The sequence below is a fragment of the Rhea pennata genome, chromosome 33 (assembly GCF_028389875.1).
Source record: "Rhea pennata isolate bPtePen1 chromosome 33, bPtePen1.pri, whole genome shotgun sequence".
In the NCBI taxonomy this organism is placed as follows: domain Eukaryota; kingdom Metazoa; phylum Chordata; class Aves; order Rheiformes; family Rheidae; genus Rhea; species Rhea pennata.
The window spans coordinates 1-19491 of NC_084695.1; positions in this window are offsets into that span (position 1 = coordinate 1).

The window sequence follows — 19491 nt, forward strand, 5'->3', positions numbered from 1 at the left end:
CTAACCCTAACCCTAACCCTAACCCTAACCCTAACCCTAACCCTAACCCTAACCCTAACCCTAACCCTAACCCTAACCCTAACCCTAACCCTAACCCTAACCCTAACCCTAACCCTAACCCTAACCCTAACCCTAACCCTAACCCTAACCCTAACCCTAACCCTAACCCTAACCCTAACCCTAACCCTAACCCTAACCCTAACCCTAACCCTAACCCTAACCCTAACCCTAACCCTAACCCTAACCCTAACCCTAACCCTAACCCTAACCCTAACCCTAACCCTAACCCTAACCCTAACCCTAACCCTAACCCTAACCCTAACCCTAACCCTAACCCTAACCCTAACCCTAACCCTAACCCTAACCCTAACCCTAACCCTAACCCTAACCCTAACCCTAACCCTAACCCTAACCCTAACCCTAACCCTAACCCTAACCCTAACCCTAACCCTAACCCTAACCCTAACCCTAACCCTAACCCTAACCCTAACCCTAACCCTAACCCTAACCCTAACCCTAACCCTAACCCTAACCCTAACCCTAACCCTAACCCTAACCCTAACCCTAACCCTAACCCTAACCCTAACCCTAACCCTAACCCTAACCCTAACCCTAACCCTAACCCTAACCCTAACCCTAACCCTAACCCTAACCCTAACCCTAACCCTAACCCTAACCCTAACCCTAACCCTAACCCTAACCCTAACCCTAACCCTAACCCTAACCCTAACCCTAACCCTAACCCTAACCCTAACCCTAACCCTAACCCTAACCCTAACCCTAACCCTAACCCTAACCCTAACCCTAACCCTAACCCTAACCCTAACCCTAACCCTAACCCTAACCCTAACCCTAACCCTAACCCTAACCCTAACCCTAACCCTAACCCTAACCCTAACCCTAACCCTAACCCTAACCCTAACCCTAACCCTAACCCTAACCCTAACCCTAACCCTAACCCTAACCCTAACCCTAACCCTAACCCTAACCCTAACCCTAACCCTAACCCTAACCCTAACCCTAACCCTAACCCTAACCCTAACCCTAACCCTAACCCTAACCCTAACCCTAACCCTAACCCTAACCCTAACCCTAACCCTAACCCTAACCCTAACCCTAACCCTAACCCTAACCCTAACCCTAACCCTAACCCTAACCCTAACCCTAACCCTAACCCTAACCCTAACCCTAACCCTAACCCTAACCCTAACCCTAACCCTAACCCTAACCCTAACCCTAACCCTAACCCTAACCCTAACCCTAACCCTAACCCTAACCCTAACCCTAACCCTAACCCTAACCCTAACCCTAACCCTAACCCTAACCCTAACCCTAACCCTAACCCTAACCCTAACCCTAACCCTAACCCTAACCCTAACCCTAACCCTAACCCTAACCCTAACCCTAACCCTAACCCTAACCCTAACCCTAACCCTAACCCTAACCCTAACCCTAACCCTAACCCTAACCCTAACCCTAACCCTAACCCTAACCCTAACCCTAACCCTAACCCTAACCCTAACCCTAACCCTAACCCTAACCCTAACCCTAACCCTAACCCTAACCCTAACCCTAACCCTAACCCTAACCCTAACCCTAACCCTAACCCTAACCCTAACCCTAACCCTAACCCTAACCCTAACCCTAACCCTAACCCTAACCCTAACCCTAACCCTAACCCTAACCCTAACCCTAACCCTAACCCTAACCCTAACCCTAACCCTAACCCTAACCCTAACCCTAACCCTAACCCTAACCCTAACCCTAACCCTAACCCTAACCCTAACCCTAACCCTAACCCTAACCCTAACCCTAACCCTAACCCTAACCCTAACCCTAACCCTAACCCTAACCCTAACCCTAACCCTAACCCTAACCCTAACCCTAACCCTAACCCTAACCCTAACCCTAACCCTAACCCTAACCCTAACCCTAACCCTAACCCTAACCCTAACCCTAACCCTAACCCTAACCCTAACCCTAACCCTAACCCTAACCCTAACCCTAACCCTAACCCTAACCCTAACCCTAACCCTAACCCTAACCCTAACCCTAACCCTAACCCTAACCCTAACCCTAACCCTAACCCTAACCCTAACCCTAACCCTAACCCTAACCCTAACCCTAACCCTAACCCTAACCCTAACCCTAACCCTAACCCTAACCCTAACCCTAACCCTAACCCTAACCCTAACCCTAACCCTAACCCTAACCCTAACCCTAACCCTAACCCTAACCCTAACCCTAACCCTAACCCTAACCCTAACCCTAACCCTAACCCTAACCCTAACCCTAACCCTAACCCTAACCCTAACCCTAACCCTAACCCTAACCCTAACCCTAACCCTAACCCTAACCCTAACCCTAACCCTAACCCTAACCCTAACCCTAACCCTAACCCTAACCCTAACCCTAACCCTAACCCTAACCCTAACCCTAACCCTAACCCTAACCCTAACCCTAACCCTAACCCTAACCCTAACCCTAACCCTAACCCTAACCCTAACCCTAACCCTAACCCTAACCCTAACCCTAACCCTAACCCTAACCCTAACCCTAACCCTAACCCTAACCCTAACCCTAACCCTAACCCTAACCCTAACCCTAACCCTAACCCTAACCCTAACCCTAACCCTAACCCTAACCCTAACCCTAACCCTAACCCTAACCCTAACCCTAACCCTAACCCTAACCCTAACCCTAACCCTAACCCTAACCCTAACCCTAACCCTAACCCTAACCCTAACCCTAACCCTAACCCTAACCCTAACCCTAACCCTAACCCTAACCCTAACCCTAACCCTAACCCTAACCCTAACCCTAACCCTAACCCTAACCCTAACCCTAACCCTAACCCTAACCCTAACCCTAACCCTAACCCTAACCCTAACCCTAACCCTAACCCTAACCCTAACCCTAACCCTAACCCTAACCCTAACCCTAACCCTAACCCTAACCCTAACCCTAACCCTAACCCTAACCCTAACCCTAACCCTAACCCTAACCCTAACCCTAACCCTAACCCTAACCCTAACCCTAACCCTAACCCTAACCCTAACCCTAACCCTAACCCTAACCCTAACCCTAACCCTAACCCTAACCCTAACCCTAACCCTAACCCTAACCCTAACCCTAACCCTAACCCTAACCCTAACCCTAACCCTAACCCTAACCCTAACCCTAACCCTAACCCTAACCCTAACCCTAACCCTAACCCTAACCCTAACCCTAACCCTAACCCTAACCCTAACCCTAACCCTAACCCTAACCCTAACCCTAACCCTAACCCTAACCCTAACCCTAACCCTAACCCTAACCCTAACCCTAACCCTAACCCTAACCCTAACCCTAACCCTAACCCTAACCCTAACCCTAACCCTAACCCTAACCCTAACCCTAACCCTAACCCTAACCCTAACCCTAACCCTAACCCTAACCCTAACCCTAACCCTAACCCTAACCCTAACCCTAACCCTAACCCTAACCCTAACCCTAACCCTAACCCTAACCCTAACCCTAACCCTAACCCTAACCCTAACCCTAACCCTAACCCTAACCCTAACCCTAACCCTAACCCTAACCCTAACCCTAACCCTAACCCTAACCCTAACCCTAACCCTAACCCTAACCCTAACCCTAACCCTAACCCTAACCCTAACCCTAACCCTAACCCTAACCCTAACCCTAACCCTAACCCTAACCCTAACCCTAACCCTAACCCTAACCCTAACCCTAACCCTAACCCTAACCCTAACCCTAACCCTAACCCTAACCCTAACCCTAACCCTAACCCTAACCCTAACCCTAACCCTAACCCTAACCCTAACCCTAACCCTAACCCTAACCCTAACCCTAACCCTAACCCTAACCCTAACCCTAACCCTAACCCTAACCCTAACCCTAACCCTAACCCTAACCCTAACCCTAACCCTAACCCTAACCCTAACCCTAACCCTAACCCTAACCCTAACCCTAACCCTAACCCTAACCCTAACCCTAACCCTAACCCTAACCCTAACCCTAACCCTAACCCTAACCCTAACCCTAACCCTAACCCTAACCCTAACCCTAACCCTAACCCTAACCCTAACCCTAACCCTAACCCTAACCCTAACCCTAACCCTAACCCTAACCCTAACCCTAACCCTAACCCTAACCCTAACCCTAACCCTAACCCTAACCCTAACCCTAACCCTAACCCTAACCCTAACCCTAACCCTAACCCTAACCCTAACCCTAACCCTAACCCTAACCCTAACCCTAACCCTAACCCTAACCCTAACCCTAACCCTAACCCTAACCCTAACCCTAACCCTAACCCTAACCCTAACCCTAACCCTAACCCTAACCCTAACCCTAACCCTAACCCTAACCCTAACCCTAACCCTAACCCTAACCCTAACCCTAACCCTAACCCTAACCCTAACCCTAACCCTAACCCTAACCCTAACCCTAACCCTAACCCTAACCCTAACCCTAACCCTAACCCTAACCCTAACCCTAACCCTAACCCTAACCCTAACCCTAACCCTAACCCTAACCCTAACCCTAACCCTAACCCTAACCCTAACCCTAACCCTAACCCTAACCCTAACCCTAACCCTAACCCTAACCCTAACCCTAACCCTAACCCTAACCCTAACCCTAACCCTAACCCTAACCCTAACCCTAACCCTAACCCTAACCCTAACCCTAACCCTAACCCTAACCCTAACCCTAACCCTAACCCTAACCCTAACCCTAACCCTAACCCTAACCCTAACCCTAACCCTAACCCTAACCCTAACCCTAACCCTAACCCTAACCCTAACCCTAACCCTAACCCTAACCCTAACCCTAACCCTAACCCTAACCCTAACCCTAACCCTAACCCTAACCCTAACCCTAACCCTAACCCTAACCCTAACCCTAACCCTAACCCTAACCCTAACCCTAACCCTAACCCTAACCCTAACCCTAACCCTAACCCTAACCCTAACCCTAACCCTAACCCTAACCCTAACCCTAACCCTAACCCTAACCCTAACCCTAACCCTAACCCTAACCCTAACCCTAACCCTAACCCTAACCCTAACCCTAACCCTAACCCTAACCCTAACCCTAACCCTAACCCTAACCCTAACCCTAACCCTAACCCTAACCCTAACCCTAACCCTAACCCTAACCCTAACCCTAACCCTAACCCTAACCCTAACCCTAACCCTAACCCTAAATGGCTCTAACCCTAACCCTAACCCTAACCCTAACCCTAACCCTAACCCTAACCCTAACCCTGACCCTAACCCTAAATGGCCCTGACCCTGACCCTGACCCTGACCCTGACCCTGACCCTGACCCTCTAACCCTGACCCTCTAACCCTAACCCCAACCCCAACCCTAACCGCAAACCTAACCCTCTAACCCTAACCCTAACCCAACCCCAACACCCTAATCCCCCAACCCCTAACCCTCTGACCCTAACCCTGACAGGTGGGGGGGTTGGGGTGGGAGGTGGGGGGGAGAGGATGGGTTGGGAGTGGGGTGGGGAGAGGAGGGGTGGGGGGGAGTGGGGTGGGGAGAGGAGGGGTGGGGGGGGTTGGGATGGGACAGGATGGGTGGGGGGGTTGGGGTGGGCGGTGGGGGAAAGAGGATGGGTTGGGAGTGGGCTGGGGAGAGGAGGGGTGGGGGGCTTGGGGTGGGAAGTAGGGTGGGGCTTGGGGTGGGAAGTAGGGTGGGGAGGGGATGGGTGGGGGGGAGGGTTGGGAGGGAGGATGGGGGGCTTGGAGTGGGAAGTGGGGGAGAGAGGATGGGTGGGGGGGGGCTTGGGGTGGGAGGGAGGATGGGAAAGGAGGGAGAGAGGTGGGGAGAAAAAAAAGAAAAAAAAAATAAGAAAAAATATAAAAATGGGAAATTAATTTGCATATACCATGCCTTCCCTAGCAGAGGGAGGATACTAGCTCGGAGGAAATATTATTAAAAAATTTAATAATTATTTTTAAAAAAAAAAATTTTAAATATTTTTTAAAATATATTTTTTTAAAAAAAAATATTTAAAAAAAATTAATTATTAAATTTTTTTTAATAATATTTGCTCCGAGCTAGTATCCTCCCTCTGCTAGGGAAGGCATGGTATATGCAAATTAAAACAGATAACTACAGGGAGAAGAAAGCTGACTCCCAAGCAGTAGTCTAGCAATAAAGAAGACGGCCTAGAGAGGAGAGAATAAAGCGGAATAGAGGAGAGAATAAAGCGCCATAGCCTGGCGAGCAGCAGTCTATGACTTCTTTCTAAAAAAGGACCGTTTCGGCCGGATCGAAAGCCGAGGGGATGAATGTGATTTAATTAAGAGGACGCAAACAAACAAAACCGTCTTTATTCGAAAGAACAGACGCACGCAACTATCTTTGTCTTTATTGCTCGAGACCGGTCAACGATCTCTTTATCGCAACAAGATATCTTGGCCTTCGATCATCACAATAGAAAAACCTCAACAAGCAACTCCACGTCCTAGAGCGGCTCTGCATACTCCTCGCCATCCGTCTCTATAATCTCACAGCTTCTACTCACGTCGCCCGGCACATACGCTACCTTCCTGCGGTAATAGGCGATCCCCTCCTATTTTAGGTAGCTCTCAGTAACACGGTTACCAAGAAGAAAAAAGGAAAAAAAAAAAAAATCCTAAAAAACCCCAGTACCGAGGCAAAGCTCCGCATCGACGCGGGTGACGATAGTTGCCTCGCAGAGTGGCCGGGACCAGGGGAAAAAAAAAACCCAGCTGGGAAAAAAAAAAAAAAAAAAAAAAAAAAAAAAAAAAAAAAAAAAAAACCCAGTCCCGAGGCAGAGCTCCGCCTTGACACGGGCAACAACAGTTGCCTCGCAGAGTGGCCGGGACCGGGGAAAAAAAAACCCAGCTGGGGGAAAAAAAAAAAAATCCCCCAGCTGGGGTTTTTTTTTTTTTTTTTTTTAAATAAAAACCAAAAATAAATTTAAAATGCTAACTACAACCTAGAGGCAAAAAGAAAAGCATACAACATTAGACCCATCCCACTACCAAACAACCGCCCGTTCACGCTCGCTATGGCCATCCATCCCCTGAGCTAACGTAACTATCTGCTACCGTTCTTCTTAAAGGTAATGCTGCGTTGGAATGACCGGGAAGCCCCCCAGACTGGAAATTCTAACTAATAATAAATAAATAAATACCTCTACCTCTTATTGGGGGGGGGGGTTAATAACTAGGATAGCTACATTACTATATTCTACCCACTACCATAACTACATCCACAGGCAAGGCAGCTCCAAACAAAGACACGGACATACATACAGACACAAACATACATCCTAGCATAGAAAAAGGGCAGCGAAGACAATGTTGCCGGCCAGTAAGACCTATGACGCTACAGTTGTGCGGCTCAGATGCTCTGGACGAGTCCAGAAAAGAGGGGGAAAGGCCACCGCTCGCGATGGAAAGGAGCCGGCAAAGCCGGGAACGCCGAGGAAGAGGAGGCTCGCGAGAAAGACCCGAGCCCGGGACAACGCAGGGAAGAGAACCCTGAAAGGGCGCCGCAAAGATGCGGAACGAGAGCGGCCTCGGAAGAGGAGCGGACGGCGAGGCCGCGACCGCGGCCCGATCGGCCGTGACGCGAAGCCGGAGCGACGGACCGCCCCTTCTGGGAGGCCGCACGGAATGAGACGAGAGTCCCTTGGCGCGATGCCGATGACTCGTGCCCGGCCAAGGGCAACGGATGCCTGCCACGCTGCTCCTACGCAGTGTGGGCTGTGCTCCCTGAGCACAAAGAACGAGAGCGACGTCAAGACCTCAGCAAAAGAGAACACAGCCACAACACACAGACGACACCAGGACACAGACGACACCCGGACACAGACGACACCCTGGAGCTGCCCTGCCTAGCACCCCCTCGCTTTCTGCCACACACACCCCACCATCTCTTCCTCACACACAGCACTCCTCCTGAGGAGCCCTCCACACTACAATGATGTCAGCACACGTGCACACGCACACACACACACACACACACACTGAGCCAACACACCCCAACACCCTTTGCCCTTCAGCTTAGCTTTTAGAGCGCAGAGCCTGCGGGTCACCGTCTGTCCTCAGGAGGCACCCGCGACGGCGGCCGCGTCCTCTCCGGTCGTCCTTCGATCGCCGCGTTCGCCTCCGGCGCCTGCCAAACCGCAGCACGAGCGGTCACCTCCGTGCCGGTCGGCTCCTACCTCATCCCCGACAACACCCTCCCCCAAAGCACCGCAGATGCTCTGCTCGCCTTCGCTACAACGCTTCCAAACCCCGACGCTGCGGCTGGATGGGCCACCCGCAGCATCCGGAAGAAACAGAAAAACAAAATTGCTCTTCGCCCAGACAATGCTCGCCAGCCCCGTGATGCCAGGCACCGAACTGCTCCCCTGTGACCCCGGGCACGCCTCGGAAAGGCCTGCACGGTACCTGCAAAAAAGCAGAGCGAGAGACGTCATCGAGGGGCAGCCCACCACACAATAACATTCTGACACAAACAAGATATGCTCTCACCTGCTCAGGCTCTTGCCAGCACTCGACTTCTCTCCACAGCGTCCTGCAAAACCTGCAAGCACAGAGCAATCGTGCACTGAGGTGATGTGTCCAAGACCACAGCCCACCCGCATCAAGCATTTGTGCCCGCCCTTTTACCCGCTCCTATAACCCCTGCTGACCGCCAGGCTACGGCCACCGTGCCGAGCTCTGTCGCGCCCCTGTAAAACCGGAACGGCGGCGCGCAACAGAAACGGCACCGATTACACGACAGCCCTACATAGGCTCCGCTTCATCTCCTGCACTGACGCTCATTTTGCTGTGCTCTGCCTGGGCGTAAGTAATCTGCTCTCCGCATTGCTCCTCATCTACAAGCACAAAGCGGGAATTGATCCGGGAACCGCAACACGACACCACCCCGTTTCCAACAACAAACCCCTAGATCACCGTCTAAGACTACGCGCCTTTCTTCCTCCATCTCCCTTCAGCCCGCTGGGAATGCTGCTCTGCATCTGACAAGAAATAAACCACAGCGTGCAAAGGCTGAATGATCACCACCCCAGTCCATCACTGCAACACTCTACATCCTACCATTGCAACATCCACAGGCAAGGCAGCTCCAACCCCAGATGGACAGACACAAACACAAAGCAGAATCGTACACAAAAAGAATCACACACACACGCAAGACTGTCAGCCAGAAAGCCATGCAATGGCACAGTTATGCGGCTCAGATGCTCTGGACGAGTCCAGAAAAGAGGGGGAAAGGCCACCGCTCGCGATGGAAAGGAGCCGGCAAAGCCGGGAACGCCGAGGAAGAGGAGGCTCGCGAGAAAGACCCGAGCCCGGGACAACGCAGGGAAGAGAACCCTGAAAGGGCGCCGCAAAGATGCGGAACGAGAGCGGCCTCGGAAGAGGAGCGGACGGCGAGGCCGCGACCGCGGCCCGATCGGCCGTGACGCGAAGCCGGAGCGACGGACCGCCCCTTCTGGGAGGCCGCACGGAATGAGACGAGAGTCCCTTGGCGCGATGCCGATGACTCGTGCCCGGCCAAGGGCAACGGATGCCTGCCACGCTGCTCCTACGCAGTGTGGGCTGTGCTCCCTGAGCACAAAGAACGAGAGCGACGTCAAGACCTCAGCAAAAGAGAACACAGCCACAACACACAGACGACACCAGGACACAGACGACACCCGGACACAGACGACACCCTGGAGCTGCCCTGCCTAGCACCCCCTCGCTTTCTGCCACACACACCCCACCATCTCTTCCTCACACACAGCACTCCTCCTGAGGAGCCCTCCACACTACAATGATGTCAGCACACGTGCACACGCACACACACACACACACACACACACACTGAGCCAACACACCCCAACACCCTTTGCCCTTCAGCTTAGCTTTTAGAGCGCAGAGCCTGCGGGTCACCGTCTGTCCTCAGGAGGCACCCGCGACGGCGGCCGCGTCCTCTCCGGTCGTCCTTCGATCGCCGCGTTCGCCTCCGGCGCCTGCCAAACCGCAGCACGAGCGGTCACCTCCGTGCCGGTCGGCTCCTACCTCATCCCCGACAACACCCTCCCCCAAAGCACCGCAGATGCTCTGCTCGCCTTCGCTACAACGCTTCCAAACCCCGACGCTGCGGCTGGATGGGCCACCCGCAGCATCCGGAAGAAACAGAAAAACAAAATTGCTCTTCGCCCAGACAATGCTCGCCAGCCCCGTGATGCCAGGCACCGAACTGCTCCCCTGCGACCCCGGGCACGCCTCGGAAAGGCCTGCACGGTACCTGCAAAAAAGCAGAGCGAGAGACGTCATCGAGGGGCAGCCCGACACCGCCCACCACACAATAACGTTCTGACACAAACAAGATACGCTCTCACCTGCTCAGGCTCTTGCCAGCACTCGACTTCTCTCCACAGCTTTCTGCAAAACCTGCAAGCACAGAGCAATCGTGCACTGAGGTGATGCGTGCAAGACCACAGCCCACCCGCATCAAGCATTTGCTCCCACACCTTTACCCGCTCCTATAACCCCTGCTGACTGCCATGCTACGGTCACAGTGTCGAGGCCCGTCTGTAAAACGAGAACGGCGGTGTGCGACACGGACGGCGCCGACAGGACAACGGCCCTATATAGCCTCCGCTTCATCTCTGGGACCGACGCTCACCTTGCCGTATTCTGCCTCGGTGCAAGGAATCTGGCCTCCGCATCGCTCCTCATCTACAAGTACAAAGCAAGAACTGATCCAGGAACCGTAGCACAACACCACCCCATTTTCCAACAACAAACCCCTAGATCACCTTCTAAGACCGTGCCCCTTTCTTCCTCCGTCTCCCTTCGGCCCACTGGGAATGCTGCTCTGCACCTGAACCTAAGAGCGGATATGCCTCTCGCTTCCTTCATCTCCCTTGGGCACGTAGGCTGCTGCAGCACATCTGCAAAACAGCATAAAGGGGAGCGCACAGGCTGGCAGATCAGTGTTCTGAGCCATCCCTGCCACACTCTACATCCTACCGTTCCTAACGCCCACAGGCGAGGCAGCTCCAGCCCCAAACAGACGGACAGACACAAACACAAAGCAGAGTCCTACACAAAAAGAAACACACACACACACACCCTTGCTAGCCAGAAAGTCCTACAATGCCACAGCTGTGCGGCTCTGATGCTCTGGACAAGTCCACAAAAGAGTCAAATACCAGCGTCCGTGATGCAAAGGTGCCGACAAAGGCAGGAGAGTCGATGCCGAAGCAGCCGGCCACGGAAGACCCCGAGCTGTGCCTGTACAGGGAAGAGAACCCTGAAAGGGTGCCAGCAAGATGCAAAACGAGAGCGGTCCCAGAAGATGAGAGCCGACCAGGCCTCGATGACGACCGCGGAAACGATCGGCCGCAAATGACCGGGACGCGAAGCCGGAGCGACGGACCGCCCCTTCTAGCTGGCCGCACAGAATGAGACAGGATCCCTTGGCAGGATGTTGATGAGTCGCGCCAGACAAAAGACAACAGATGCCTATCACTCTACTGCTGCACAGTATGGGCCGTGCTCCTTGAGCACAAAGAAGAAGAGTGACATCAAGACGTGAGAAAAAAAGGTATCACAGCTACACACAACACAGACACAAGCTGCAGCTGCCCTGCCTAGCGCACCCTCGCTTTCTCCCGTACACCCTCTGCTGCACTTGCCTCGCACAGGAATCACCAGAAGAACCCTCCATGCTACACTGAATGTCAGTGTGCACATATACACCCCACACACACTCTTTGACCCTCAATTTCGTTTTTGGAGTACTGCGAGTCACCGTCTGTCCTCACGAGTCATCCTCGATAACGGTCGCATCCTCTCCGATCTTCCTTCGGTCGCCACGTTCGCCTTCGTCGCTCGCCAAACTGGAGCGCGAGCGGTCGCCCCCGTGCCGGTCGGCTCCGGCCTCTTCTGCGACGGCACCCTCCCCGCAATCGTTATAATTGCTCTGTTCGCCTGCACCGCACCGATTCTACGCTCCGTCGTGGCTATGAGAACACCCGTGGCACCTGGAAAAAACGAGACAACAAAAGTACTCTTCTGCTAGGCGGCATCGACTTAGCTCTAGAACTGTCACACCATTATACTCACCCATTCTACCTAATCTCAAACACTCAAACGTTCCTGGGAAAAGCCCACACAGTACCTCGAAAAGAAAAGAAAAAAATAAGTTACTGACCAGCAGCCTGGCATTACCCGACAGGACAGGGGAACTCCAGCTGACAAGTGCCCCCTCTCACCTGCTCAGCCTTCTTGTTGCCGCTCACGTTCTCCTCTCCACGACTTCCTGCAAAACCTGCAAAACCAGAGAAAAGACTACACCTGGAGGTGATGCCAAAAACCACACCCCGTCTGCAACCATACCTCACTATAACACTTACCTGCTCCGCTTGCCCATCCTGACCGACAGGCTATGGGTTGCCATGCCGAGGCGTGCCACACACCTGTAAAATCAGAACGGCGGTGGGCAACGGGGACGGCGCCGACAAGACGACGGCTCTATACTAGGTTCCGCATCCTCTCTCGGACTGACGCTCGCCTCGCCGCGCTCCTCCCGGGTGAGAGGGACCCTCGCTGCACATTGTTCCACACCTACAAGCACAAAGCAAAAGTTAACAAGGGGACCGTTGACCACACCGCTCTCCTTCCAAAAACAACTCTAGCTCATCTTCTTATAGCACAACCCTTTCTTCCTCCATCTCTCTTCAGCCCGCTGGAAAAGCCGCTGCATAGCTGCAAAAAATCAAAGCAGAGCGCAAGGAGGCCGATCGATTGCCGCTCCGGTCCATCACTGACACGCTCTACACACTACCGTTGCTAACACCCACACGCAAGGCAGCTCCAGCACTAAACAGACAGATAAGAAACATTAGACACAAACATGCAGGAAAGCCCTACACAAAAAGAACTACTCCCACACATAAGATGCTGTGGGTTAGAAAGCTCTACAACATCATGACCGCACAGCTCTGATGCTCTGCACAAGACCAGAAAGGAACCAAGTGCCACCACTTCCGGTGGCGAGAGCTCCGGCAAAGCCAGAAAGATCGACGCGAGAAAGGTCGGCGAGAAAGATCCGACGCGGCGATGACGCAGGGAAGAAAACCCTGAAAGGACGCCGCAAAGACGCAAAAAAAGAGCGGCCGATGATGCCTCGACGATGGCAAAGATGATTGGCCACAAACGGCTACGACGCAAAGCCGGAGCGACGGACGGCCCCTTTTAGCCGGCCACGCGGAACGAGAGGCGATCTGTCGCCGCGACGCCGATGAGTCACGCCAGGCAAAAGACGACGGATGCCTACCGCGCTACCGCTGCGCGGTGTGGATCATGCTCCTTGAGCGCAAAGGACAAAAGCAACATCAAGACCTGAACAAAAGGTAGCAGAGCTAAAACACACAAACTACACACGAACATAGACACAGGCTGGAGCTGCCCCGCCTAGCTCGCTCTCGCTTCCTCCCATCCACCCTCCGCCGCGCCTGCCTCACACACGGCACGCACCAGAAGAGCCCTCCGCACTGCACTGAACGTCAGCGGGCACACACACGCAGCCAAGACGCCCCAACGCTCTTTGCCCCTCAACTTAGCTTTTGGAGTTCTTGGGGTCACTATCTGTACTGAAGAAACATCCGCAATGGTAGCCGCACGCTCTCCGATCTTCCTTCGGTCGCCACATTCACCTTCATCGCCCGCCAAATCGGAACGCGAGCGGTCGCCCCCGTGCCGGCCGGCTCCGGCCTCGTCCGCGAGAGCTTCCTCCGCCCGAGCGCCGTGCGTGCGCCGCTCGCCCGTGCCACGCCGATTCCGAGCTCCCGCAACTTCTCTGCGGTGACGTCCACGGTACCTGGAAAACCAACGCGACAAACTTACTGTGCTGCCAGGCAGCGCTAACCAGCCCTGGAACAACTGAAACACCGGTACCATCACCTGTTCTGCCTCACCGGAAACGCTCAGCCGTTTCTTGGAAGGGCCGCACGGTACCTGAAAAAACAGAGCGGGCGGCCCCTAAAGCCAGAGTAAGGGTCAGAAGCACAGCCGCGAAACTGTACGCTGCAGCATGTTCGGGGGCACAAATATAAGAAAGGCGCCGGAAGGCAACGCTGCAAATCGCTTGCTGCTCGCCCAGGGAAGTCCAGCAGTTTCTTCCTGTTCGGCCCTAATGCTTCGGTAGGAAAAGAGGGGAGTTGATTAGCTATATGTAGGTTGATTTTTGAGCTCTTGAAGCACATATGCTTACTTATGTGGGGGTTGTGTTTCCAATGAGATGACTACGTTTCTCATCATACTGCGGTGGTAGGGAGGAAGGGTGCTTCCTTCTCTCTTCATATAAAGTCTACGCTCTTCTACAAGTCTACATACTACAAAAATCTCAAGCAGTATCTCCCTGACAGGGCTGACAATATTTCTGAGGAGCAGCAAAACATCCAGCAAGTAAGCTGTCAGACTAGCTGATGAGAGCAACAGCTCACACAGATCTGAATTACTGGAGATGCTACACAACACACCACCGCCTAGGCTGTGAAAGAAGGAGAAAATGCTTTTTGAGAACCTCTGCTGTCTCCTTTTGTCCGCAGTCCAAGAGAAGAGCAAATAATTTCTCAGGTCTCATCATCTGGGAAGAACCCAGTGATGAAGTTGGGACCCTTCCACAATAAACACAGAAACGCCAGAACCCAATAATGACACTTAACAGAAGATATACCTGGAGACCCGGAAGTCCTTTTCCGCCGCTGAACGCCCCGTACCGAAACACCGACCGGAGAGAAAAAACGCGGGGTACGAGGGGTTTTCTGTCGTACTCGCGTCTCTGCGTTCGGCCGTCCCGTCGCTCTTACGTTAAGGTGTGACCCTTGCTATGCTAAATGCAGCAATAAATTTTGCAGGCGGTTTTATTTCCTCAAATGCTGTTATTTACAGCATTTATTATTTTAAGGCAATTCCAGAGCTCTACTCCCATGAGAGAGCAAAGCCAGAATGATCTCCCTGGGCTGAGAGCCTGCCTTTATGTGACGCTAGGCCCGCCCACCGCCCTACCCACAAGCCCTTGGAAGGGGCGGAGCAAAGCAGTGGAAGCCATAAATACATAGGGCTGGGCAGAAGCAGGTCTTTCTCTTCTGCTCAGACTGCAAACTGTGGAAAGGATCAGCAGACCATTTTGACGGAAAGAGTTATCTACTCTGCTACTGAGACTTCATCTACTATTTCTATAATACCAGGAGGTATGTTGTTAAACTTCTTTTTACTCTAACCAGCACGAGCCTTTGCATTCAAAACTAGAAACCGGTTCTGCTTATGCTTTGGAAGAAAATGACAACATTCCACGTAACCTTTAAAGGGAATATTATACCACAGTCGATTGGTTCAGACCTGCATACAATTCAGCTGTTCGGGCAGGACACCATTTCCTATAGGGCAAACCGAGATACCGCAATAAACTCTTGGAATAAGCCTGCTTCTGTAAGGTGACTGCTTCCCAAGAGGGGTGTTTCCTGTGTAGTACCTGGAGTAATTAAGAAAATGCAGTTGCTAGGTGGGATAGGTAGGTCCCCAGGGGAATACTAGCTCTGTATCTCAAAGTGGAGGACTCGCAGAAAACAAGAAAGGTACTAACAGGGCTGCAGAACCAACACAGCGCTTTAGGGCGCAACAAAGGCTTCAGAATGAGGTCCTGAAGGGACTAGAGGAGTCCTACAAGGGTGAAAAGGCCAAAACATAACTTGGGCACAAAAAGAAGGTTGAAATAATAGTCCAGACTAAAATAAAGGGATTCCTAAGGGCTCTGCAGGGCCAACAGAGGTGCACGTGGCACAGTAAAGCTCTGAAGAAGAATCCAGAGCACATTAAACATCTCTTATAGATACTAGAGAACAACTAAAAAAAACCCCAAAAAGTCCAACCAAGGCCACCCAAAGGGTTCAGAGGAGAAAAGGGGGCTCAGGCAGCTGAATGAAAAAAAAGAAAAAAGGGATTAGGGCATAAGAAAAAGCTCAGGAACAGTTTTGAGAACACTGCAGAAATCCTAAAGAAGCTAGAGTGCCAAAAGACAGCTCTAGGGAGGATGGAAGGCCAAAAGACTCCACAGTGCACTAGAGAGCTCCTAACAGACCTGCATGGCTAAAAAATGACTCTGGGGCACAAGGAAGATAGCTGGAGGGCTACTGAGGAGACTAGACAGTTCCTAAGGTGGCTAGAGAGTCAGAGAGAATCTCTGGAGCACAGTAAGCATCCCAGGAAGCGTCCAGAGCAGACCAGAGCTCGTAAGGGGACTAGATGGCCAAAAATTAAGAACTTGCTAACGAGAGAGACTTCTAGAGGTATTCTAAGGGCACAGAAGAGGTTTTATGAGATATATAGGGCCAAAGGCCTCAGGAGGCCATTTGAACAACTGGAGGGGTTTTAAGCAACTTTGAGGGCCAGAAGACAGCTCTGGGGCACGAAAAGGGCCTTTAAAGGGAAGAGTTTTTGAAGGGTTTCCAGGGGAGTAGCATGGTGCTAAGGGGGAGCTTACGCAGTCAACGCAGGTCTGCGGGCGGGAAACAAAAGGCCGAAAGAGGAGGCCGAAGCGGAGCGGTAGGCTGCTCAAAGAGCTGGAGCGCTAAGAGGGCTCTAGGGCGGCAGGAGCGCTCGAGAGGGATTCTGAGGGGACTGCGGGATCCGGGGAGGGGGAGGGCCGGACAACAGCTCTGGCAAACAATGAAGGGAAGCAACTAGTCTAAAGTGTACGACGACGGTTCAAAAGGGGCCTACATAGCCAAACAAATGACTCTAGGGAATAAAGAAGAAACCTGGACGGGCTATCAGAAAATTACATGCTTTCTAATGGGATTCCAGAGGGCCAGAAGACACATCAAGACCACAAGGAAGGCTGAGACATCCAGAGGAAACTAGGAGTGCTAAGCAATCTACATGGCAAAAAGAATTACTCTAGGGAACAAGGAAGATAGCTGGAGGAGTTCTGAGGAGACTAGAGGGTTCCAAAGTGTTGGGGTGGGGCGGGGGAGAACTCTGGGGCACACAGCTGAAAGGGTAATCCAGAGTACACTAGAAGGATGCTAAGGGGTCTAGAGGGCCAACAGAGGTCTGCAGGTGTAAAATAAAAGGCCAAAAGAGGTCGCTAAACTGGAGGAGAGTGCTACTAAAGGGGCTGCGCTGGCAACCAGAGGGCTCCAAGGGGATTCTGAGGGGACTGCAAGGTGCTAATGGGTGTAAAGGACCAGAAGAGAGCTCTAGGGCAGAAGAAAAGTTGAAAGAATAGTCCAGAGTGCACTATAGAGATCCTAAGCCATCCAGAGGGCCAAAACAGAGACTTTCAGGAACAAGGAGGGAATCTGGAGGGGTTTTGAGAAGACTAGGTGGTCCTGAAAGGGTCCAGAAAGGCAGAAGACTGCTCTTGAGCCCCATTCTGTCCAAAAGAGGTGTCCAGAGAGCACGAGAGGGGTCCTTGGGGCTCTACAGGGCCAAGAGAAGACTCTGGGGCACCACAGAGGCCAAAAGAGCAGTCCGGAGCAGAGCAGCGTCACACAGGGTTCTGGAGGACCAAAGGAGTGCTCTGGGTTGGAATAAAGGCCTTCAGAGAGGCTCTGAGGGGACTCAAGGTGTGCTAGAGAGGCTGGAGGAGGAAAAGACAGCTGTGGGGTACAAGGAAGGCTGCAAGAATAGTCCGGAGAGCATGAGAGGGATGCTAAGGGGTCTAGAAGGCCACAGAGGTCAGCAGATGGAAAGTAGAAGGCTTAACCGGGGCAGTAGGCTGCTAAAGGCTGCTGGAGCACCAACTGAGGGCTGCAGGGCAAGGAGGAGGGCACCTGGGGGATCCTAAAGGGACAAGAGGGGGGCTAATGGGTCTACAGGGTGCCAAGACAAACCTCTGGAGCAGAAGAAAAGCTAAAAGAGTATTCTGGAGTGTGCTACAGGATGCAAAGATGACTCTGGAGAAGAAGGAGGCTTTCTGAGACTAGAGAGTTCCTAAACTGCCTGGGCGGGGAGGCCAGAAGACAGCTCTGGGGCACGCCAAAGGCCGAAAGGATAGTCCAGGTGGACGAGAGCAGAGCTAAGGGATCTAGAGGGCCAGCAGAGCTCAGGAGATAGAAAATAAAAGGCCGAAGGAGCAGGCCAAAGCAGAGCGGCAGGCCGCTAAAGGGACTGGACTGGCAACCAGAAAGCTCTAGGGCAGGAAGAAGATCTCTTGGGGGATTCTGAAGCGACTGCAGGGGTGCTAATGGGTGTAGAGGGCCAGAAGAGAGGTCAGCGCCGGAAGAAAGGAGTGTCACACAGAGGTCTAGAGGATCAAAGGAGTGCTCTGGGGCAGAATAAAGGCCTGCAGAGGGACTCTGAAGGGAGTAGAGGGGTGCTAAAGCTGCTGGAGGGACAAAAGATAGCTGTGAGGCACAAGGAGGGCTGCGAGAGTAATGCAAAGTGCGCGAGAGGGGTGCTAAGGGGTCTGGAAGGCCAGCAGAGCTCAGCAGATGGAAAATAAAAGGCCAAAGGAGCAGGGCAAAGCAGAGAAGCGGGCTACTAAAGCGGGGTGGAGCCCTTAATCATGTTATCTGGTATGCAAGGAACCGATAGACACACAGGATTGAAATATTTGTTTATTATATTTCTGTGCAGAGATAGGTGCTAAGTGGTAGATCCACAAAGCTAGCGCACCTTCTCCTTTCCTCATTCTTTATTTATATATACACTTTTCAGGGAGTACTTTACACATGTTTTTCTATTAGTTACAGTTTTTATCATATCATGTATTAACTCCATGCTTGCACTTTAACATTCCTATTAATTAGCACAAGAAGCTCAGAAGGTGGTAACATGATTACTATGTCATTATCATGTCATTCTGATCTCATTGATTTAGGGGAGTAATTTAATATGTTAATAAGTATTAATGAACTTATAGATTACTGGGTTATTCTACTGTTTTTGTTTTGCCAACTCTTCACATTGTTCAAAGTGTTGTTTCCTTGATGTTATTCAGCTGGAACTGTTCGTCCTTCACATTACTGTGGTACAATAGCCTCTCTCCCTTGTCCTTCAGTCTTGCAGGGTTTCCACAGCAGCGTTCCAGGAACAAGACTACAACTCCTAGCATGCGCTGCAGACAAAAATGGCCTCCCAAAAGCCCGGTACCGAAAGACTACACCTCCTACCATGCGCAGCATATGAAAACGCCCTTCCGGAAACCTGGTGCCGGAAGACTACAGATCCTGGCACGCGCGGCAGGCTAAAATGGCTCCCCGGAAACTCTCTGCCGGAAGACTACATCTATCGGCATGCAGAGCAAAACAATATGGCCGACAGGAAGCTTAGCTCTCCCGGCATCCGCTGCACACTGAAATGGCCGACCGGAAGTCAGATTCAGGTGGACTAGTGCTCCCGGCATACCGCGCGCGGAAAAAAAAAAAAAAAAAACTCCCGGAAGCCCGGTGCCGGAAGACTACTGCTCCCGGCATGCCGCGCA